Source organism: Xenopus tropicalis, chromosome 1, assembly GCF_000004195.4.
Source record: "Xenopus tropicalis strain Nigerian chromosome 1, UCB_Xtro_10.0, whole genome shotgun sequence".
NCBI lineage: Eukaryota > Metazoa > Chordata > Amphibia > Anura > Pipidae > Xenopus > Xenopus tropicalis.
In genome coordinates, this window is record NC_030677.2 from 159,747,868 (window position 1) to 159,765,079 (window position 17,212).

Sequence of the window (17,212 nt, forward strand, 5' to 3'; positions counted from 1 at the left end):
GCTACGGTGAAAGGCTGAAGATGCTGTCGTGTGAGGCAGGATCTGACACTGTCATATGTAGCAATAATCAGCAAAACAGGTTGCAAATAAGCCCTGCATTTTAAAGACTAAATTTATACAGGCACATTGAAAAGAATAAACAAGAACTTAAGACTGACATTTATAGGTAAGGTACAGACCCTGGGGTTTTCCAGATAAGGGGGTTGTATCGTAATCTGAATCACTATACCTGGAGTCTACTAAATAAACAACGTGGCTGTTTTGCCACCAGCATGGATCTATGCATACTGTCAAGTACATGGGACTGCTTTATTATTACAGAGAAAAAGGTATATAAGAATTATTTACTTAAAATGGACTCTATTGGAGATGACCTTCCCCTTATTCCAGAGCTTTCTGGATAATTAGTTTCTGGATAACAGAACCCGTACCTGTAATATTCTGATTTTGTACTTTGTCTTCTAACCTGACTTTTTGTACAGTGTTGTACAATTTAGCCCAGAGAAGTAAACAAACCCTACAAATGTCGTCTGCCAAAGAGAAAAAGGGAGTATGGCACAGCCTTAAAATGAATCTGATTTTAATGTATGTTTCTGAAGCAGGTTATTTCTTGGGTATTTGGAGGGACCTGTAGAGTGTCACTGATAAGCCATCAGAGGTTGTGCTTCACGGTGAGGGAGGAGCTTTGTTGGGATGTTGGTGCATCAACCAGGCACAGGGGTGGTTGGTTGTTGTCGGCATGTGTATGCATACCACTAGGGTGGGTGCCCCACCTCCTCCCCACACTCACACAGTACCCCACCTCCTGATTGGACTGCTTGACCCAGCGCTGCACACAATTCTCAGGAACTAAGTTCTGCCACTCCATATTACTGTAAAGGGTTAGTGAACCTCTGTGACCCTGAGACCTTTATCAGCCCCAAGTGTAAAAACCCTAACTAAGCAAATCTGAATTTTGACCTTTGTTGGTTGGTGCAGTGAAACAGTCAGCAAATGTATATTACTATAGTATTTTAACCACCAACATTTCAAAAGGAAATAATCCAAGAAACTCTAAAGCCTTCAGTGAGATTTTCTCTGTTTTCCCAACTTAATTCTGTTCAACTTAAACGCAGCATTACTTTTGGGAAACCACAGGCAAATCATATATCTGTCAATGAACAACCTGCAATAGCCTTTTAGCTGGCTCTTTCTGATTGATTTTACTCCTTTTGGCCTACTAGATAACCTTTTCTTTGTTAAATGTCATTCGTCACCTAATGAACCCTGCCTAACTCTTGCAAAGGCAGACATTCGTCATGGATTTACGAGGCGTTTCTCAGCATGCCTTGAATTATTTCCCACTCACAGTGTATCAGCCCACTCTTAAAACAGCTTCTTATCCAGCAATGCAACTCAAAAATAACAAACAGAAATGATTGCAGGATGTTCCAGGATTCTCTAATGAGGGCAGAATCTTGTCAGCAAATATCTTTATAAGAAAATTGGACATATGTACACAACAGTGGTCTAGACTTCCAAAAACACATTACAGCATTCACAGCAACAAGCTTCTACTGGGAAAAATGCTAATGCTCCTACGTCCATGAGGGAGATCAGTAATTCTGTTCAAGCACCAATGGCACACTTGGGCCTCACCATAATCCAAGTGTGCCTTATATGTGTCAGGCTGGCTCACAGCTTAAAAAACATTGTATTAAAGGAAAACTAAGCCCTAAAAATGAATATGGCCAGAAATTACTGCACACAGCAATGATTTAGGGTTTCAAAGTTGCTACAGGAGCTCTCTATCATTAAATCTGTTAGAATCATCAGGGACACTCACATGCTCAGTGTGCTCTGATCAGCTGTTGAGAAGCTAAACATAGGGGTCGTCACAAATTATGAAGCAGAAAATGAGGTTTATCTGTCGTATAATGGTGCTACAGGGCTGATTATTAATTTCTGATGCTAATTACACTGGTTTCCGAGCTGCCTTGTACTAATCTGTTTATTAATCAGCCTTATATTGTGACATTTATATTCTATATATACAGTATATTGTGAGTGGGTCCCTAAGTTCAGTAAGTGACAGCAGCACAGAGCATGTGCAGTGAATTAACAGAAAAGAAGATGGGGAGCTACTGGGGCATCTTCAGAGGCACAGATCTTCATTGCTGAAAGACTGTAGTTGGACTGGGCTGGTACAGAAGCCCAAAACATAATATACAACATTTCTAGCATACGTCTTTGTTTAAGATTTAGTTCTTTTTTTAAGCGTATTTAAAAGTTTGGGATCTGCACCCAAAAGCTGTCTTTTCTTTTGCACAACCAAAGTGTAATTGTTGATATTCACTGGCACTTCTGAAACAATGTAGCAGAAGCCATGTCTGAAGGAGAACTGACTTCCACTACATTGTTTCAAGAGTTAGAACCAGAGAACATAAAGGGGCAGATCAATACTACTGCCAATAGCAATTACACTTACAAACTGTAATCAAATCATTGAAAATGTGTAATGAATATGTAGTGGCAAGTTGCTTAGAATTACAACTTCTTTCATTATGCAAAAAACAATGTTTTAGGGTAGAGATCCCCTTTACATACACTTATCTTATAATATATACATTTCAGAGCATTACAAAGTGTTCAGTTCAATATGAATCTCACCCCACTGCTGGATAATGCCTTTTTAGCTTTCTAAATTATCACTTACTACTCCACAATAGATTGCAGAAATAATGACATTTGCTGTGTGCAATGGCTTCTAATCAAAGCCTGCTATTTAAGTAATCAAATCTCCTTCCACCATACTTACAAAGTATTTATTTGCTGAAAAGTTCTCACAGCCAGTTATTTGATCATGTCCAAATCTTTTTAAAGCACAATCCAAAACGGAGAATATACATGCACACAATGTTCCTCCTGTCACGTAGTAGCTAGTGTTCTAACACAGTACACAAATGGATTACAAAGCTGCCAAAATACTCAAAATACTGTTTGATGGATCGGCCACACAATGGATATGCTGGGGATGCATTATAAATATTAATGGCCTTGATAGACCATTTAAAAATGTCATGTCACAAATTCCCATGAAAAACTGGTCTTAGGCAAAGATTTGGGAAGTAAATGTATTATTCATGTTATGTATTGTTTATAATACCCATACATAATGTTCCTCTCTTTTTTCTATTAAAGGGGTAGGCCACCTTTACTTTTAATAAGTTATTGGCTGAGAAAAAAAACTATTATTTTGTGGGGCTATTGTTCTTATTTGCTATTCAGGCCCTCTTCTATTCCTCTTCTAGTCCCTCATTCAAACCACTACCTGGTTTACTAAGGTAAATTGTTCACCCTCATCCATAAGCTACATGGCCAGCCTAGATACTCTCGGCAGCTCCTCTCACCTTAGGGCACCACTACATTTTCAATTATTTTAATTTTAGACTTAGGTCTCCATTGAATCACTAATGCTTAGTAAATTACTTCCCACTGTGCCTTGAATTGGGGGTTTGGTTTACAATGCAGAGTTGTCAGATGTGTCAACTGTTTCATACCTAGATACTTAAAGGGGACTTATCATGGTAAAATTCATATAAGGCTTTGAATGGAGATGATGATGGAAATCTAATAAACTTGAATTGGGAAGAACATGTAACTTGTGTCTTTCTGTCATTATCCAGATCTTTTTCATCTACAGCTGAGATCTACAAACAGAACTACTCTTGTTACTGTGCTACAACTTTTATCTTGCCATGAAATCCAAAGGTAGCACAGATGTGATGGAAGCTGTGGCTGTTGGCACCAGTTTGATTTCTTAAAGAGTCCTCCAGCCTGAAATGGTTTTTTGTGACGCTCTGCTAAGGAGGCAAATATTTTTTACCCACAATGCAATTCTTATTCCAACAATTCCAGCCCAATCACAACGCTCAAAACACAAATGCATCACAACAAACACGATTGCACACTAACAATCTGACAAATCAGGACGCAAGATACTTAGTGCAACTATACAAAAGTGCAATGACCACATTTGGATATTATGAATCAAGTCTAGTGATGAGTAAATCTGTTCCATTTTGCTTTATTGAAAAAAATTCAGGAAAGTTTGAAAAAATTCGGGAAACAGTCATGAAGCGAGTCAAAAAAACTGTTGCGTGCGTCAAAAAAGTGTTGTGAACATCAACAAAAATGATGCATGCAATATTTTTTTGATGCATGCAACAATTTTTTTATGCGCATCTTTTTTTTTTTTTACTTTTCTTGTCAAAACTATACCTGCAAAAAAATTTTGCTTATCACTAATCTAGTCAATATGTGCAACAATTTAGTCCATTTTAGCGTGAATGCACTTGCAACTGTAATTAAATCATATAACTTCAGGCAAAGAAGGTCAGTGTCTGTTTAGCTAAATAGGGGCACAGGCCTCTATAACTGACAGGCTGAGAAGGGACAGTCAGGTTGGCAAAACAGTCAGGTTTAGGGACTTCAAGTAACAATTACTTACAAAAGCAGCCCTGTCAACAAAACACGATCAATATGACCTATAGGGAACTTTTAATGTACATTCAGATTTTGAATGTCAGTATCACTTTAAGAAAAGTACTGTTGATGATAATGATGATATAACAATGCATGGGGAATACTAACGTCAGGCACTCCCAGTGAATTCAATAAATTCCAAACTTTCACAAAGGTTATGCTACTGTGCCTGCGCAAGTCTAACTCTGTCAGATGCAGAATGGAACACCATTTAGTGGAATACACATGCTGCAACTCTTCCAACTCTCCAACATTCTATTCAATTTTTAATAAGGGTAATCAGACTCATGGAAACTGCTGTTGCTACAAGAGAAAAAATATACCTTACTAGAATCCTTTAGTAACATTCAGGTATAATCCAACCCAAAAAATTGCACAGGCATCTTTAATTTATCAGCACTTTCCCCTTGCAAGTACATATAGGAGGTACCAGGGCCAGATTTGATATCATGGTGCCTCGAGACCGCCCACATTCTCCGCCAACATGTGCATGTACTTCCACTTAAAAGAGGACGCAATGAAGTTTCTGCACGTCCATTCACCATTGCTCTCTTTGTAAGCAAAGTTTCATTGCGGCTTGGGCGGCATGCCATCCCAAAATTTTTGCCACCCTAGGACCGGCCCTTTGTGGCCTCCCCACAAATCTTGGCCTGGGAAGTACCACTTTTCTCAGCCTGCAAAAAAAATGCAGGTTGAGAGGAGCGGAGCCAATGCTTCATGTCCCCTAAGCCTTTAGGTATGGTGATCCAAATGATAGAAAGATCCCTTATCTGCAAAAGGTCCCAAGCCTTCTTGATGATAGGTCCCATGCCTATATATCAGGGCTGTGGAGTCGGTAGATAAATTCTCAGACTCCGATTTCTCAGTTTCTGATACTTCCGACTCCGACTCCTCTGTTTTTAATATGCTAATGTATTTTATACATCCAGGAAGGGGAAGGGGCACTTAAAACACAACTGAACTGATAATAAACTGATAGACAATTTTATCTATACTCCTACTCCTAATGATTTCCCTAGAATCCCATAGTCATGTTTAAAGTTTAATTTAACATTACAGCTGAATTACAGCAGTTTTTTAAATGTTTTAAAGCTTCAGTCTTAAAGGAACGGTAACACCAAAAAATAAAAGAGCTTTAAAGTAATAAAAATATAATGCACTGTTGCCCTGCACTAGTAAAACTGGTGTGTTTGCTACAGTAAAACTACTATAATTTATATAATAAGCTGCTGTGTAGCCATGGGGGCAGCCATTCAAGCTAGAAAAAAGGAGAAAAGGCACAGGTTACATAGCAGATAACAGACAAGTTCTGTAGAATACAATAGTGTTTTATCTGTTATCTGCTATGTGCCTGTGCCTTTTCTCCTTTGAATGGCTGCCTCCATGGCTACACAGCAGCTTATTTATATAAACTATAGTAGGGTTTCTGTAGCAAACACCCCAGCTGTGCCAGTGCAGGAATAACTGCCCCCGGGGCTACACAGCAGGGTATTTATATAAACTATAGTAGGGTTTCTGTAGCAAACACCCCAGCTGTACCAGTGCAGGAACGGCTGCCCCCGGGGCTACACAGCGGGGTATTTATATAAACTATAGTAGGGTTTCTGTAGCAAACACCTCAGCTGTACCAGTGCAGGAATGGCTGCCCCCGGGGCTACACAGCAGCTTATTTATATAAACTATAGTAGGGTTTCTGTAGCAAACACCCCAGCTGTACCAGTGCAGGAATGGCTGCCCCCGGGGCTACACAGCAGGGTATTTATATAAACTATAGTAGGGTTTCTGTAGCAAACACCCCAGCTGTACCAGTGCAGGAATGGCTGCCCCCGGGGCTACACAGCGGGGTATTTATATAAACTATAGTAGGGTTTCTGTAGCAAACAACCCAGCTGTACCAGTGCAGGAATGGCTGCCCCCGGGGCTACACAGCGGGGTATTTATATAAACTATAGTAGGGTTTCTGTAGCAAACACCCCAGCTGTGCCAGTGCAGGAATAACTGCCCCCGGGGCTACACAGCAGGGTATTTATATAAACTATAGTAGGGTTTCTGTAGCAAACACCCCAGCTGTACCAGTGCAGGAACGGCTGCCCCCGGGGCTACACAGCAGGGTATTTATATAAACTATAGTAGGGTTTCTGTAGCAAACACCTCAGCTGTACCAGTGCAGGAATGGCTGCCCCCGGGGCTACACAGCAGCTTATTTATATAAACTATAGTAGGGTTTCTGTAGCAAACACCCCAGCTGTACCAGTGCAGGAATGGCTGCCCCCGGGGCTACACAGCAGGGTATTTATATAAACTATAGTAGGGTTTCTGTAGCAAACACCCCAGCTGTACCAGTGCAGGAATGGCTGCCCCTGGGGCTACACAGCAGGGTATTTATATAAACTATAGTAGGGTTTCTGTAGCAAACACCCCAGCTGTACCAGTGCAGGAACGGCTGCCCCCGGGGCTACACAGCAGGGTATTTATATAAACTATAGTAGGGTTTCTGTAGCAAACACCCCAGCTGTACCAGTGCAGGAATGGCTGCCCCCGGGGCTACACAGCGGGGTATTTATATAAACTATAGTAGGGTTTCTGTAGCAAACACCCCAGCTGTACCAGTGCAGGAATGGCTGCCCCCATACTACACAGCAGCTTATTTATATAAATTATAGTAGATTTTCTGAAGTAAACACACAGTGCAGGGCAGCAGCACATTATATTTTAGTTACTTTTATATACTTTCATTTTTTGGTGTTACTGTTCCTTTAAACTATTGACTATCCATTCCATTCACGTATACAAGTATTTCTAGTCCTGCACATTTTTTTTACTTAATTAGTTATCAGTGAGTGTTAGGCTAGGTTCACAGTGGGCATTGTGTTCCCAGTAACAGAGGATCACGACGCAGTGGAGCTGCCGCACCGTAACTGTGCGTTACATCCCATTTAGTGAAGCATACAGTCAATGAAAAGCTTCATGGTCACTCAACGTGTTTGTTTATGCACTGCGTGCATTGGGCTTTATTCTTATAGCAGAGAAGTAATTAATTATGACTGTTTGTGAATTGGGACATTTAAACTTGCTTTATTTTTTTTTTATTCCCATTTAAATTTAGTAGGAGTCGGTTCATTTTTTGCCGACTCCGACTCCGACTCCAGGTACCCAAAATTGCCTCTGACTCCGACTCCGACTCCGACTCCACAGCCCTGCTATATATATTAATATATACACGCACCCAGTATATTGTTTTATCATGGTATTATATTCTTTGCATGTGCATTTTAAAATAGATTATTATTTCATACAAAAACAACTTCCAGGACACGCAGATTGACAGTAGGTGCTCCCTCTAGTACTGTGTCCAATTGTGTAAACAATTAACACGACAAACTTTAATGGCTGTTCTGCATTATAAACTAGATGAAATAAATATGCCTTGGGCTCCCACTCGCAGATTAGTAATGCTGCTCCAACACAAACAAGCCACAGAAGACCTTGTATGTGGAGCTGGATGCTTTATGCCATGACCCAAACAGTAATTAGCTGTTCCGGCTTTTACTTTGTTTCACTTTATCGCTACCTGGTCATAAATATTCCACAAGTACAATTCTCTGGAGCAGAACTAAAGCCGTTTTATTACAAATCATTTTTACATTAACTCCTGTGCAGCCAGGGGTGTACAAATTGACAAAAATACTTTCAAATATTTAATGTATTGCATGAAGCATCTCACTACTCGGTGTCTCTTTTACCATCATCTAATACAAGAAAATTAGCTTCCTGTCATGTTTATTAAAAAGAATGGATGCACCCCAAGTGCGTGCTTTGTTGGAGAACTGGATATGGTACACTGCTTGAATGAATCAATCACTTGCTTTAGACTAAATCCTAGTCACCAAAAATACATCCTGCCCCAAACTAACCATCTGATTCAGCTATATTTATTGTATATGTATTAAATGGGTGGTTACTATCAAAAAACATAATGTTTCATTTACCTTTTTCTTCTTTTGCCACAGGTTTTCTCAAATTTAGAGTTAATTTGATTTCCCTCCCCTCATGCTCTGTAGTGTAAATGTAGCATGAATTAAAGAGTGGAACCCCACAAAAATCAGAATGTATATAATCAAACAAATAAAGCATTTATTGTAAAGCATATAAAGTCTATAAAGCAATGATTACCACTAAGACGCAGTGTTTTTTTCCTATGATTTCAACACAATTGCAGTCAACAGAGGGTTATGAGTCTGACTCAACTGCTCCCAATGTGTCAAATTTGACAAAGTTGAGCATGTACTTGGATGCCCTTTGTTACATTACCAGGTTTATTTCCCCTACTTATGTGCTTGTGTCACACAGAAAAGGAGGTGCTGCTTGTTGAAACTATTCTTAATGGGATGACTATCTTCACCAAGGCTTTCTTTAGCAGTGACAGAGTTACTCCTGAGAAGTCTGTATGTCTTAGTACTTCATGACACAAAAGTCAATTTCCCATTAACAGGAACATACAGGGAACACAGAAACACTTCCATCTCCATTGACCTAGGGTGCTGTACATACCCCCTTTGTCTCCTTGGTGGGGCCATGGCTGCCCCTTCTAGTTTCCCTCTATGTTTAGTGTTACTACCTCATGTTATGACAGCAGTGGGTCGAGGGCAGATTGACAAGTTGTTATATTGCATTGCCAGTAAATTTGTAATACTGACCTGGCTCCTAGTTTTAGGGTACCAGCCTGTGGCTTATCATTTGCATTGTCTTTTAGTAACCTTTCCAAATGAACTCACTACTCCCCCTGGTGGCCACACTCAGTATCAATATTATACAATTATTCCTACTATACAGCTATCTGGAAAAAAAATTAACAGCAAAAATTTGATCAGAACATTTTACAATATTCATTTTATAACACAGCAACTGGAGATTTGAAGGTGGCAGTAGCTCCAGGGCTAACAGAGTGGCTTGCGTCTATAGCTGTACCTGCACTCAGTTTAGAACAGGAGGTAAGGGAAAGGCAGTAGTGCCCAATGCAACAGTATGGATGTGCAAGGAAAGCATCATGAGTGCAATTAGGTTTAATCAATAGGATTTTTGGTGCAACTACCATATTAGTGGTTGTATATATAGTTTATATATGTGATGGTATCGATTGGTAAGTGTGGGTTGTGTGTGCTGGGTTTACTTGGAAGGGTTGAACTTGAAGGACTCTGGTCTTTTTTCAACCCTATGTAACTATGTAACTATGTAGGGCATATATGTTGTAAATTTTATGTTAGAAGCAGAAGAACTACCAGTAAATATACAGAGATACATAGAAATCCTGTATATACTATGTAACTAACTACTGATGGTACTTCCCTGTCACAGTGTAGCCAAGGCAGGTGTTTATCAGCAATGTGCTCGCCGGTAAATATACCTTTTGTTCCTCCAAAATCCACCCCAACAGCTGCTTAAATCTTACCCAAATCCACCCTGTAGACTGTTCACTGATATCATCACTCTGCCCGAAAACATCATCAGCTGCCCACTGATGTCCCTGCTCACCCCCATCTTCAGCCCACCCCCATCAGGTCAAAGCTGGTATTTTACAATTGAAAAGGTGGCAACCCTAGTGCAGTAGCTTAGTTTTAAATTTTACGCCACCACTTGCTCTTTCATCCACCAATAACATCTCAATATTTTACCAGAAACCATAAAGTCATAAAGCAGATAATTTCTACATCCTGCTTCCTACGTACAGGTATTGCACTACAGGACCAAGTCTCAATCCCACAAGTGGAAACTGCCCAATGTGCTAAATATGGAAAGAAAAAGAAGAATGGTTCTCATCCACAAGGCTAGCGAGACCCACCATTACAGAAGATAGATAGATATAGATAGAGACAGACAACTAGAATAATATTATAATGTATTGAGCTCTTAAATGTTCTATTACCTGAAACCAAAATAACTGAATTTCCATTACCTGCAGTTGAAATTAAAATTGTGCGTTTTTTGTTCCCTTAGTACCAGATCTTACAAGCATATGGCCCAATAGGAAACAATTGTTACTGATTCCAGAGGAGTTAAAGAAAATTCTAAATAGTGCAGTCAGGGAATTTAATGTATTCAACCAAAAATAGAAGAAATTATAAATAGTTGTATAAGACTAGGAAAAAAACTTTCTTTTTCAAAAGCAGACTATGGTAAATCCATAAATGTAAGTTACAATTACTTTCTGGCACACAAACATTCCCATATGTAATGCAGAATGGCTTGGAAAGGTCAGAATCAGGGTCAGAATTGATCCAAGAGAGACAAGCTGAAAGATATTTCTGCAAAGTGCCATCTGACTGTGAATTCTTAAACAGCTGGATGAGCTTCTCTGATGGAGGGGTTTGCACAATACAAGAGAGCATGCTGATATGCAAAGAATTAACAAAGCATTAATCAAGGGTAAATGAGGGATGGGATTAGTTTACGCTGAAAGGCTATACTGTATCATCTGGGTACAAACCTCAATCATTAAAACCTATATTTCAGTTCATAATGAGTAAAACTGGTTCCAGCTGCATGCAATTTCAGGTTTCAGAATACTGAGCATAGCTTGCATATGGGCATGTTAAAAAACTCAAAGTAGACATAATCATTTCAAAAGAACAAGATTTGTGATCCAAAACTTAGTTTAGACTTTTGTAACTGTGCCCATTCGCCTTTCAGAAAGCTAGGAAAAATTTTGAACAATCCAAAAAAATGCCCACAGGTCCAGCTGAGCTGTGGGACAGAGTATTAGGGTGGTCTGCCTCACAAATCCTACATAGACTGACATTAAAGTGTTAAGTTTCTAACTAATGCAGAAGTACCACCCTCAGGATCCAGTATACTACATGTAGAATGTTGGTTGTATTTTCAAAGCCTGAAACTAAAGAGCTGTCTCCTCACAGAGCATCTGACATCAGGTTTCTGCTCATTACTAATGGCTGCAACCCAGTTTCTGCTGCTCTGTGATGAGCGCTGCCTATATTTTTACTTCCTGCGGGTGGCAAATACCATGTGCAATACATGGGGGCGCAGTACCATGAAGTCTGTATGACTATAAGTGCACCTGCCTTCTATCCAAATAAATGGTAAAAGTATATTTCAGTGCTTCTCTTTATGAACACCCAGCAGTATTCCTCAACGCTGAAAGCACAAGGTGCTCATTTATCATGTAACTAAATAAATATTATTTGGTTTTTCTCAAGTCATTACTTCATTGTCTAAGCAATCAGCAATGAATTGCTCTGATTAATGTCACAGACCTCTGAGGCATACAAAGGAGCAATAGAAATACATTAAGTGGAATCCAGATCCAACTATTTACAAGGGATGAATTTTGTTGGATTATCTAGATATTTGTTGGTGGATTTAGTTACAGTATTTCACAATTTGTTACCCAGTGGAGCTCATTAACTAACACTAGGTGAGCCAGTACAGAAGGAAGGCAGAACAACCAATCAGAGATATGATTTTCCACCTGCAAAAGGCTGACAAAAGTTTACTTGTTGATTGGTTGCCCTGGTAGTGCAGACACATGCAGCCAATATCAATTGGTCATGTCTGTAGTTAATCTGTAATTAAAATCTAGTAGGAGATCTGTTTAGCCTGGTTGGGTTTTTAGTAACCCCAATATGTTTAAATATTCAGGTTTAGGACATTGCATTCTATGTAAAATATTATGGTAAACTTCCCGTTTCAAAGCAGACTTTATTGAAAACACTCATTTTTATTAGGAGGTGAAATAGAATTCCATAATAAGTTTTAATGTATACTATTATATTTATAAAGGCGTATGGTGTAATGGTCAGATGTACTGCTTTCCATCCCAAGCTAGAAGACAAAGGTAGGTGATGATTTTAAGTGTTAGGAATAAATATATGGGGTCAGTAGTATGAATTCTTCCAGATGTTTAAGTCCTTCAAGGAGAAGGAAAGGTAAAAACTAAGTAAGCTCTATGTAAAGATCTATGTAAATACAGCCATAAGCTGCACTGAGGCCTCTATCAAAAGAAACACAGGTTTACTTGTCTCCTTTTTTGTAATCATGTTCTTCAGTATCTGACTCAGAAAAATCCTTCATTCACAGGGGCAGAGTCTATGCAGCTCTCTCACTCTCCCTTCTCCTGCTCCCCCCTCCCATAAGAATGCTAAGAACTCCCCCTCCCTTAGGAATATGTAATCTGAGCTATAATGACTAGAGTTGCAGCAGGAAGCTATGAAGACCAAGCTAAAATGTCAGCTGCTATCTTAAACAAACAGAGAAAGCTTCTAGGGCTCTTTACTCAGGTATGCTAAAGCTTTTTAAATATAGTGTTCTAGGTGGCACTAATGCGGCAAATCTAGTGGCAGTAAAATGCCAAAATGACTTTCCTTCTCCTTTAACACCTTGACAAAAGGATTGTGTATAAGCAATCATTTCAATGAAATAGGAGGCTATTTACATACAGTAGTTTCAACATCCTGGTATATCCCCACACTTCCAGACACACATGCAAATCCTTGTGAAATGAAACCCCCCTTCTAGGGTTAAGTCACTCAGTAATTATTCATCCCATCAGCAATGTAGGGTGGATCCCTGTGGTAACACCAGGCTGAACAGTCACATTTACTGCATTCATTACAGTAAACAGTTAATGTTCACAAGGGAAAATGCTCTTAGCTGGGCAGTTTCTGTGAATGATGGCTCACTCTATTTTTACCATTTAATGAAAGGTAAATTGTAGTTTTTGACTGTGAAGAACATACTTTTTCATGTCAAATAAAAGGCCTTTCTTATTAATGCTTGAATGGTTTGTTGCCAAGGTCTAGAATTCTATTCAGCTTGTGGCAAGTAGCAAACATGCACAGAAACAGCAGAGCTGTATCTCTACACAAAGTCCTATTTTGTTATATAACAATGAAATATCAGCTGCAGCTTAACTATGCAGGCTTTCCAACAAATGTAGGAATTATGTTCTCCAGACAAATCCAATTTTGTAGAGTAAACTGGAAAAATATGTGTTCATTGTAACTCCACGACAAAGGAAACGGTACTTTATATTTTATCCTGTAATTTGACCACAAAGCTATGCTAAATTAATAATGGGGCACTGGAAAGTATTCAATTACTTTTCTATTTGCAATAACCTGTCATGTTATCAGCAATGTTACTGCATTGCCTTTCTGTCTGTATCTATTTAGGCCACGCCAAAGCTGGCATATTATGCCCTGGGGGAAAAAAACATTCCATGTATTTGTTAATAGATAATTACGTATTAATAGATCATTAAAAGAAAAGTTTATAGAAAGTTTGGGTGAAGAAAAGCTTTAAATGACGATATAGAAAGAATGAAATGAAGCATGTATATGAATAGGAGGAAACCACGAACAAGGAAAAAAAGAATTGTACAGTTACATATTTCACGCCTCACCAATGGCAGAAATATGGGGATGTTACAGTTTGAACCAGTGAATATCAAACAGTGACAAAATTCAAAGTTACTTGTAATGCTGTGACATCTCTCCTTAATTTGTAGTTTCTGACCACATGTTGTACATTGCTGCTTTATATTCTGCTCTACTGGGCCAGAAATGATCTTTAATCCCCTTCAAATTTCTCCCTGTAATGCCTCACCATACCCCTTTTAACCGGCCACTCAGTGTCTTTAGCTTCTACTTATGCTTATATACTGTGCCCTTTCTGATACTTTTGTTGCTTCAGATTTATCAGCCTCACTCATATTCATACATGCTTCAATGGCTTCTAGGACATTCCAGAAAGAAAATTAAATGTATCTATACCATCTACAAAAGCTCCTAGGTAAATATCTGCCCTCATATCTGTAACTTCCTCTCTTGTAATCTTTTTTTTAGCTTACCCTATGGCGTTCTTAAAGCTCAAATGGAAATATTAACACTGTAGAGTTAAACAATTTGTCACATTCCAAAGCTTTACACAATTCCTTAAACCTCAACTCCCCACAAACCTTTAATCACCATTATATCTTGTAACTATTATTATGCTCTCTTTAAGCCTAAATTCTACACTCCAATCAAAAAATTCTTCACAGTTATCTCAACTATTTATTTAACCTTTTGGACAACTGTACTCATTTCACCGGTTTAGCAGCCTTTACTGCCCTTGACTATACAATTATGTTTGTCATTGACTACCTTTGTGGGCAATATACTTGCTCTTCATATTTAATAAAATAGAACAATATATCTGAATGCAGATTGACCCAAAAGCAAGGTTCTGTGCACATGATAATAAAACCAATAAACGGTTTGTGTCCTATTTAATTAATTTAGAGACTCACAAATCTCTATCAGCATGAAAAAAATCAGCATATAAAATGTTACCTATATTAAAGTGCCTGTGATACTGCTGGCTTTGACTTTCTTATGCAGATTAGTTTTACAATGTCTTTTATTTTTATAAGATTGATGATGGATGAATTTGCATGCAAATTCTAGCATTTTAATTATTTTCCAGTTATTGTGCAGGATGATATTACTTTCCTTTGGCCCTTTTCAACCAATAAAGCTTTAAATGGGCAGTACTGCAGGCGTGCAAATTTATTCTCAATTGAAAACGTAAAAGAAATAAATAATGATCTGACATAGCCAATAATGATGAGCGAATTTTTGTGCCAGGCTTGGATCTGCAGTGAAATTCCGCACTTTGCCATTGGCGAATTGTTTTGCAAAACTTCTTAGAAATCTTGCCACAATAATTTGCGGGAGCATAAAAAAGGTCACATCAAAATAGGCGTGGTTGGGTCAAAAAAAGGCGTGGTCATGGCAAAATAGACACATGACACTCGGGTTTCACAAATTTTTTGCCGCTTCCCAGATGTTTCCATAGTTTCACCATTTTTTTTCACCAAACCGAAATTATACAGATTCGCTCATCACTAATGCCCAACAGTTCATTTGCAGAAACTGCTTACTGTGCCATTTTCGGTGCCAAGTGGGTGCCTTTTACATGTGCCACTCTGCAAAATCCCTTTCAGCTACTATGAGCCACTATATTTGCTAATGACACCCTGGCATATTAAAATTAGTCAAGAACTTAAGTCCTTGAGATATGATAGGTCAATGCTGTTCAATGTTTTTATGTAGCAGGCTGATTATCGGACATCTGGGACAGAAGATATTATATTATGTCAGTTTTTCAGTTGTCAAAAGACCCATAAAAATCATTTCCAGGGCCACTAGACAACAGGCAACTGAGAAAAAAAGTCTCAAAAAGCCTCTAAAAAGTATGATAATTTTATTTCAATCCATTAAAAACATAAGTAACCCCTTACAGACATGGCCTAACATGTTTCATTCTTACCCAGCACTTAGTCATAGACTAATTGTCACTAGATTGTTACTAGACAACAGGCCCCTAGTTTTGACTATACTGAGACATGGGAAGTGGGCCACTATACTGACATGTTCATGTGCTGTGCAGTCATGACAAAAAAAAGAGGGAGCTACAAGCTTGGTATCTCTCTGCATGCAAAAGCCACCCACTGTATTTTCTATTTTTGTGTTGTAAATGCCTTACATAAAGTATGCAACTTTGACAGATGATTATTTTTTACAGACCCTAAGCTAATTAACATGATTAAACATTTATAGCGCAGTTATCCAATATTTATTAGGACAAAACTGGAGCAATTCTTGGAAAAAAGTGATTGCTCCGTATTTATTAACTGAGAAGGATCCATTGATTTCTACGAAAAGTTTCCTGATGATAAATATGGGGTAATCATGTTGCTCCAGAATGACTGCAGCATTGTCCTCATAAACATGGCTAAGTGTGTTGCTTTTTATGATGCAGTTCTTCTATAAATACGGATCCCCCTCAGGGCTGCAATTAGGCAGTAGGGAACGGGGGCAAAGCAACACAAGAAGCATCAAATACATAAGGAATAAGAAATACCTCACATTTCTTAAACACTGAGACAATAAGTGCAACTGTACGTACATTTCTCAAAGACCATGGCAAAAATACATTTGATCATTAGGATGTCAACTGTACAACGCTGCATATATAAGTAGCGCTTTATAAATACATACATGTCAAAGCTATTCATATTTGTCTTTTCCACATGTAAGGTATTATCAGCAAGCCAAAGAATACACAGAGAATATGCCCCTACGCTGCACTGTCAGCAGATATCGGCTACATGTGCCTGCACCTGAGTGTATTTAATGCTTTCTAGTGTAGGCACAAGTAGGTGTAGGGGAGTATTCTCGGCAAGCGTTTTTTTGCAAATAGAAGCACAATTGAGTTACTGGTTACTGGTCTAGTACTGTTTTTTGTTGTGCATTGCTTTTTTAGGGAAATATTGCTCACCAGAAGAGGTTGCTCACCTTATGATGTAGAGAATGCTATGCTGAGAAATTTGCAATTGGTCTTCATTTTTTAGTATTTGTGGCTTTTGAATTACTTGGCTTTTTGTGCAGAGGCTCTTCAGTTTGGAATTTTAGCAGCTACTGTATCTGGTTGCTGGGGTCTTGTTTATCTTATCATGCAATGGTTTGAATGAGAGACTGGGTTATCGATAGAGGAGGGCCCAGATAAATACATAAGTAAAAAAAAGTAACAGTAACAATGCCTCACAAACCAATTGTTTTTGGCTGCAGGGGTCAGTGACCCCTGCACCTGGAAAGGATCAGAAGAGAAGGGTAAATAATTGAAACAATAA

The 17,212-nt window shown here is 38.7% G+C and overlaps 1 protein-coding gene across 2 annotated transcripts in view; it reads right to left on the bottom strand.

Moving 5' to 3' along the window:
• The window catches only part of tmem132b (transmembrane protein 132B), a 295,846-nt gene that overhangs the window by 89,526 nt on the left and 189,108 nt on the right, over positions 1-17,212 (bottom strand). The window lies entirely within an intron of this gene.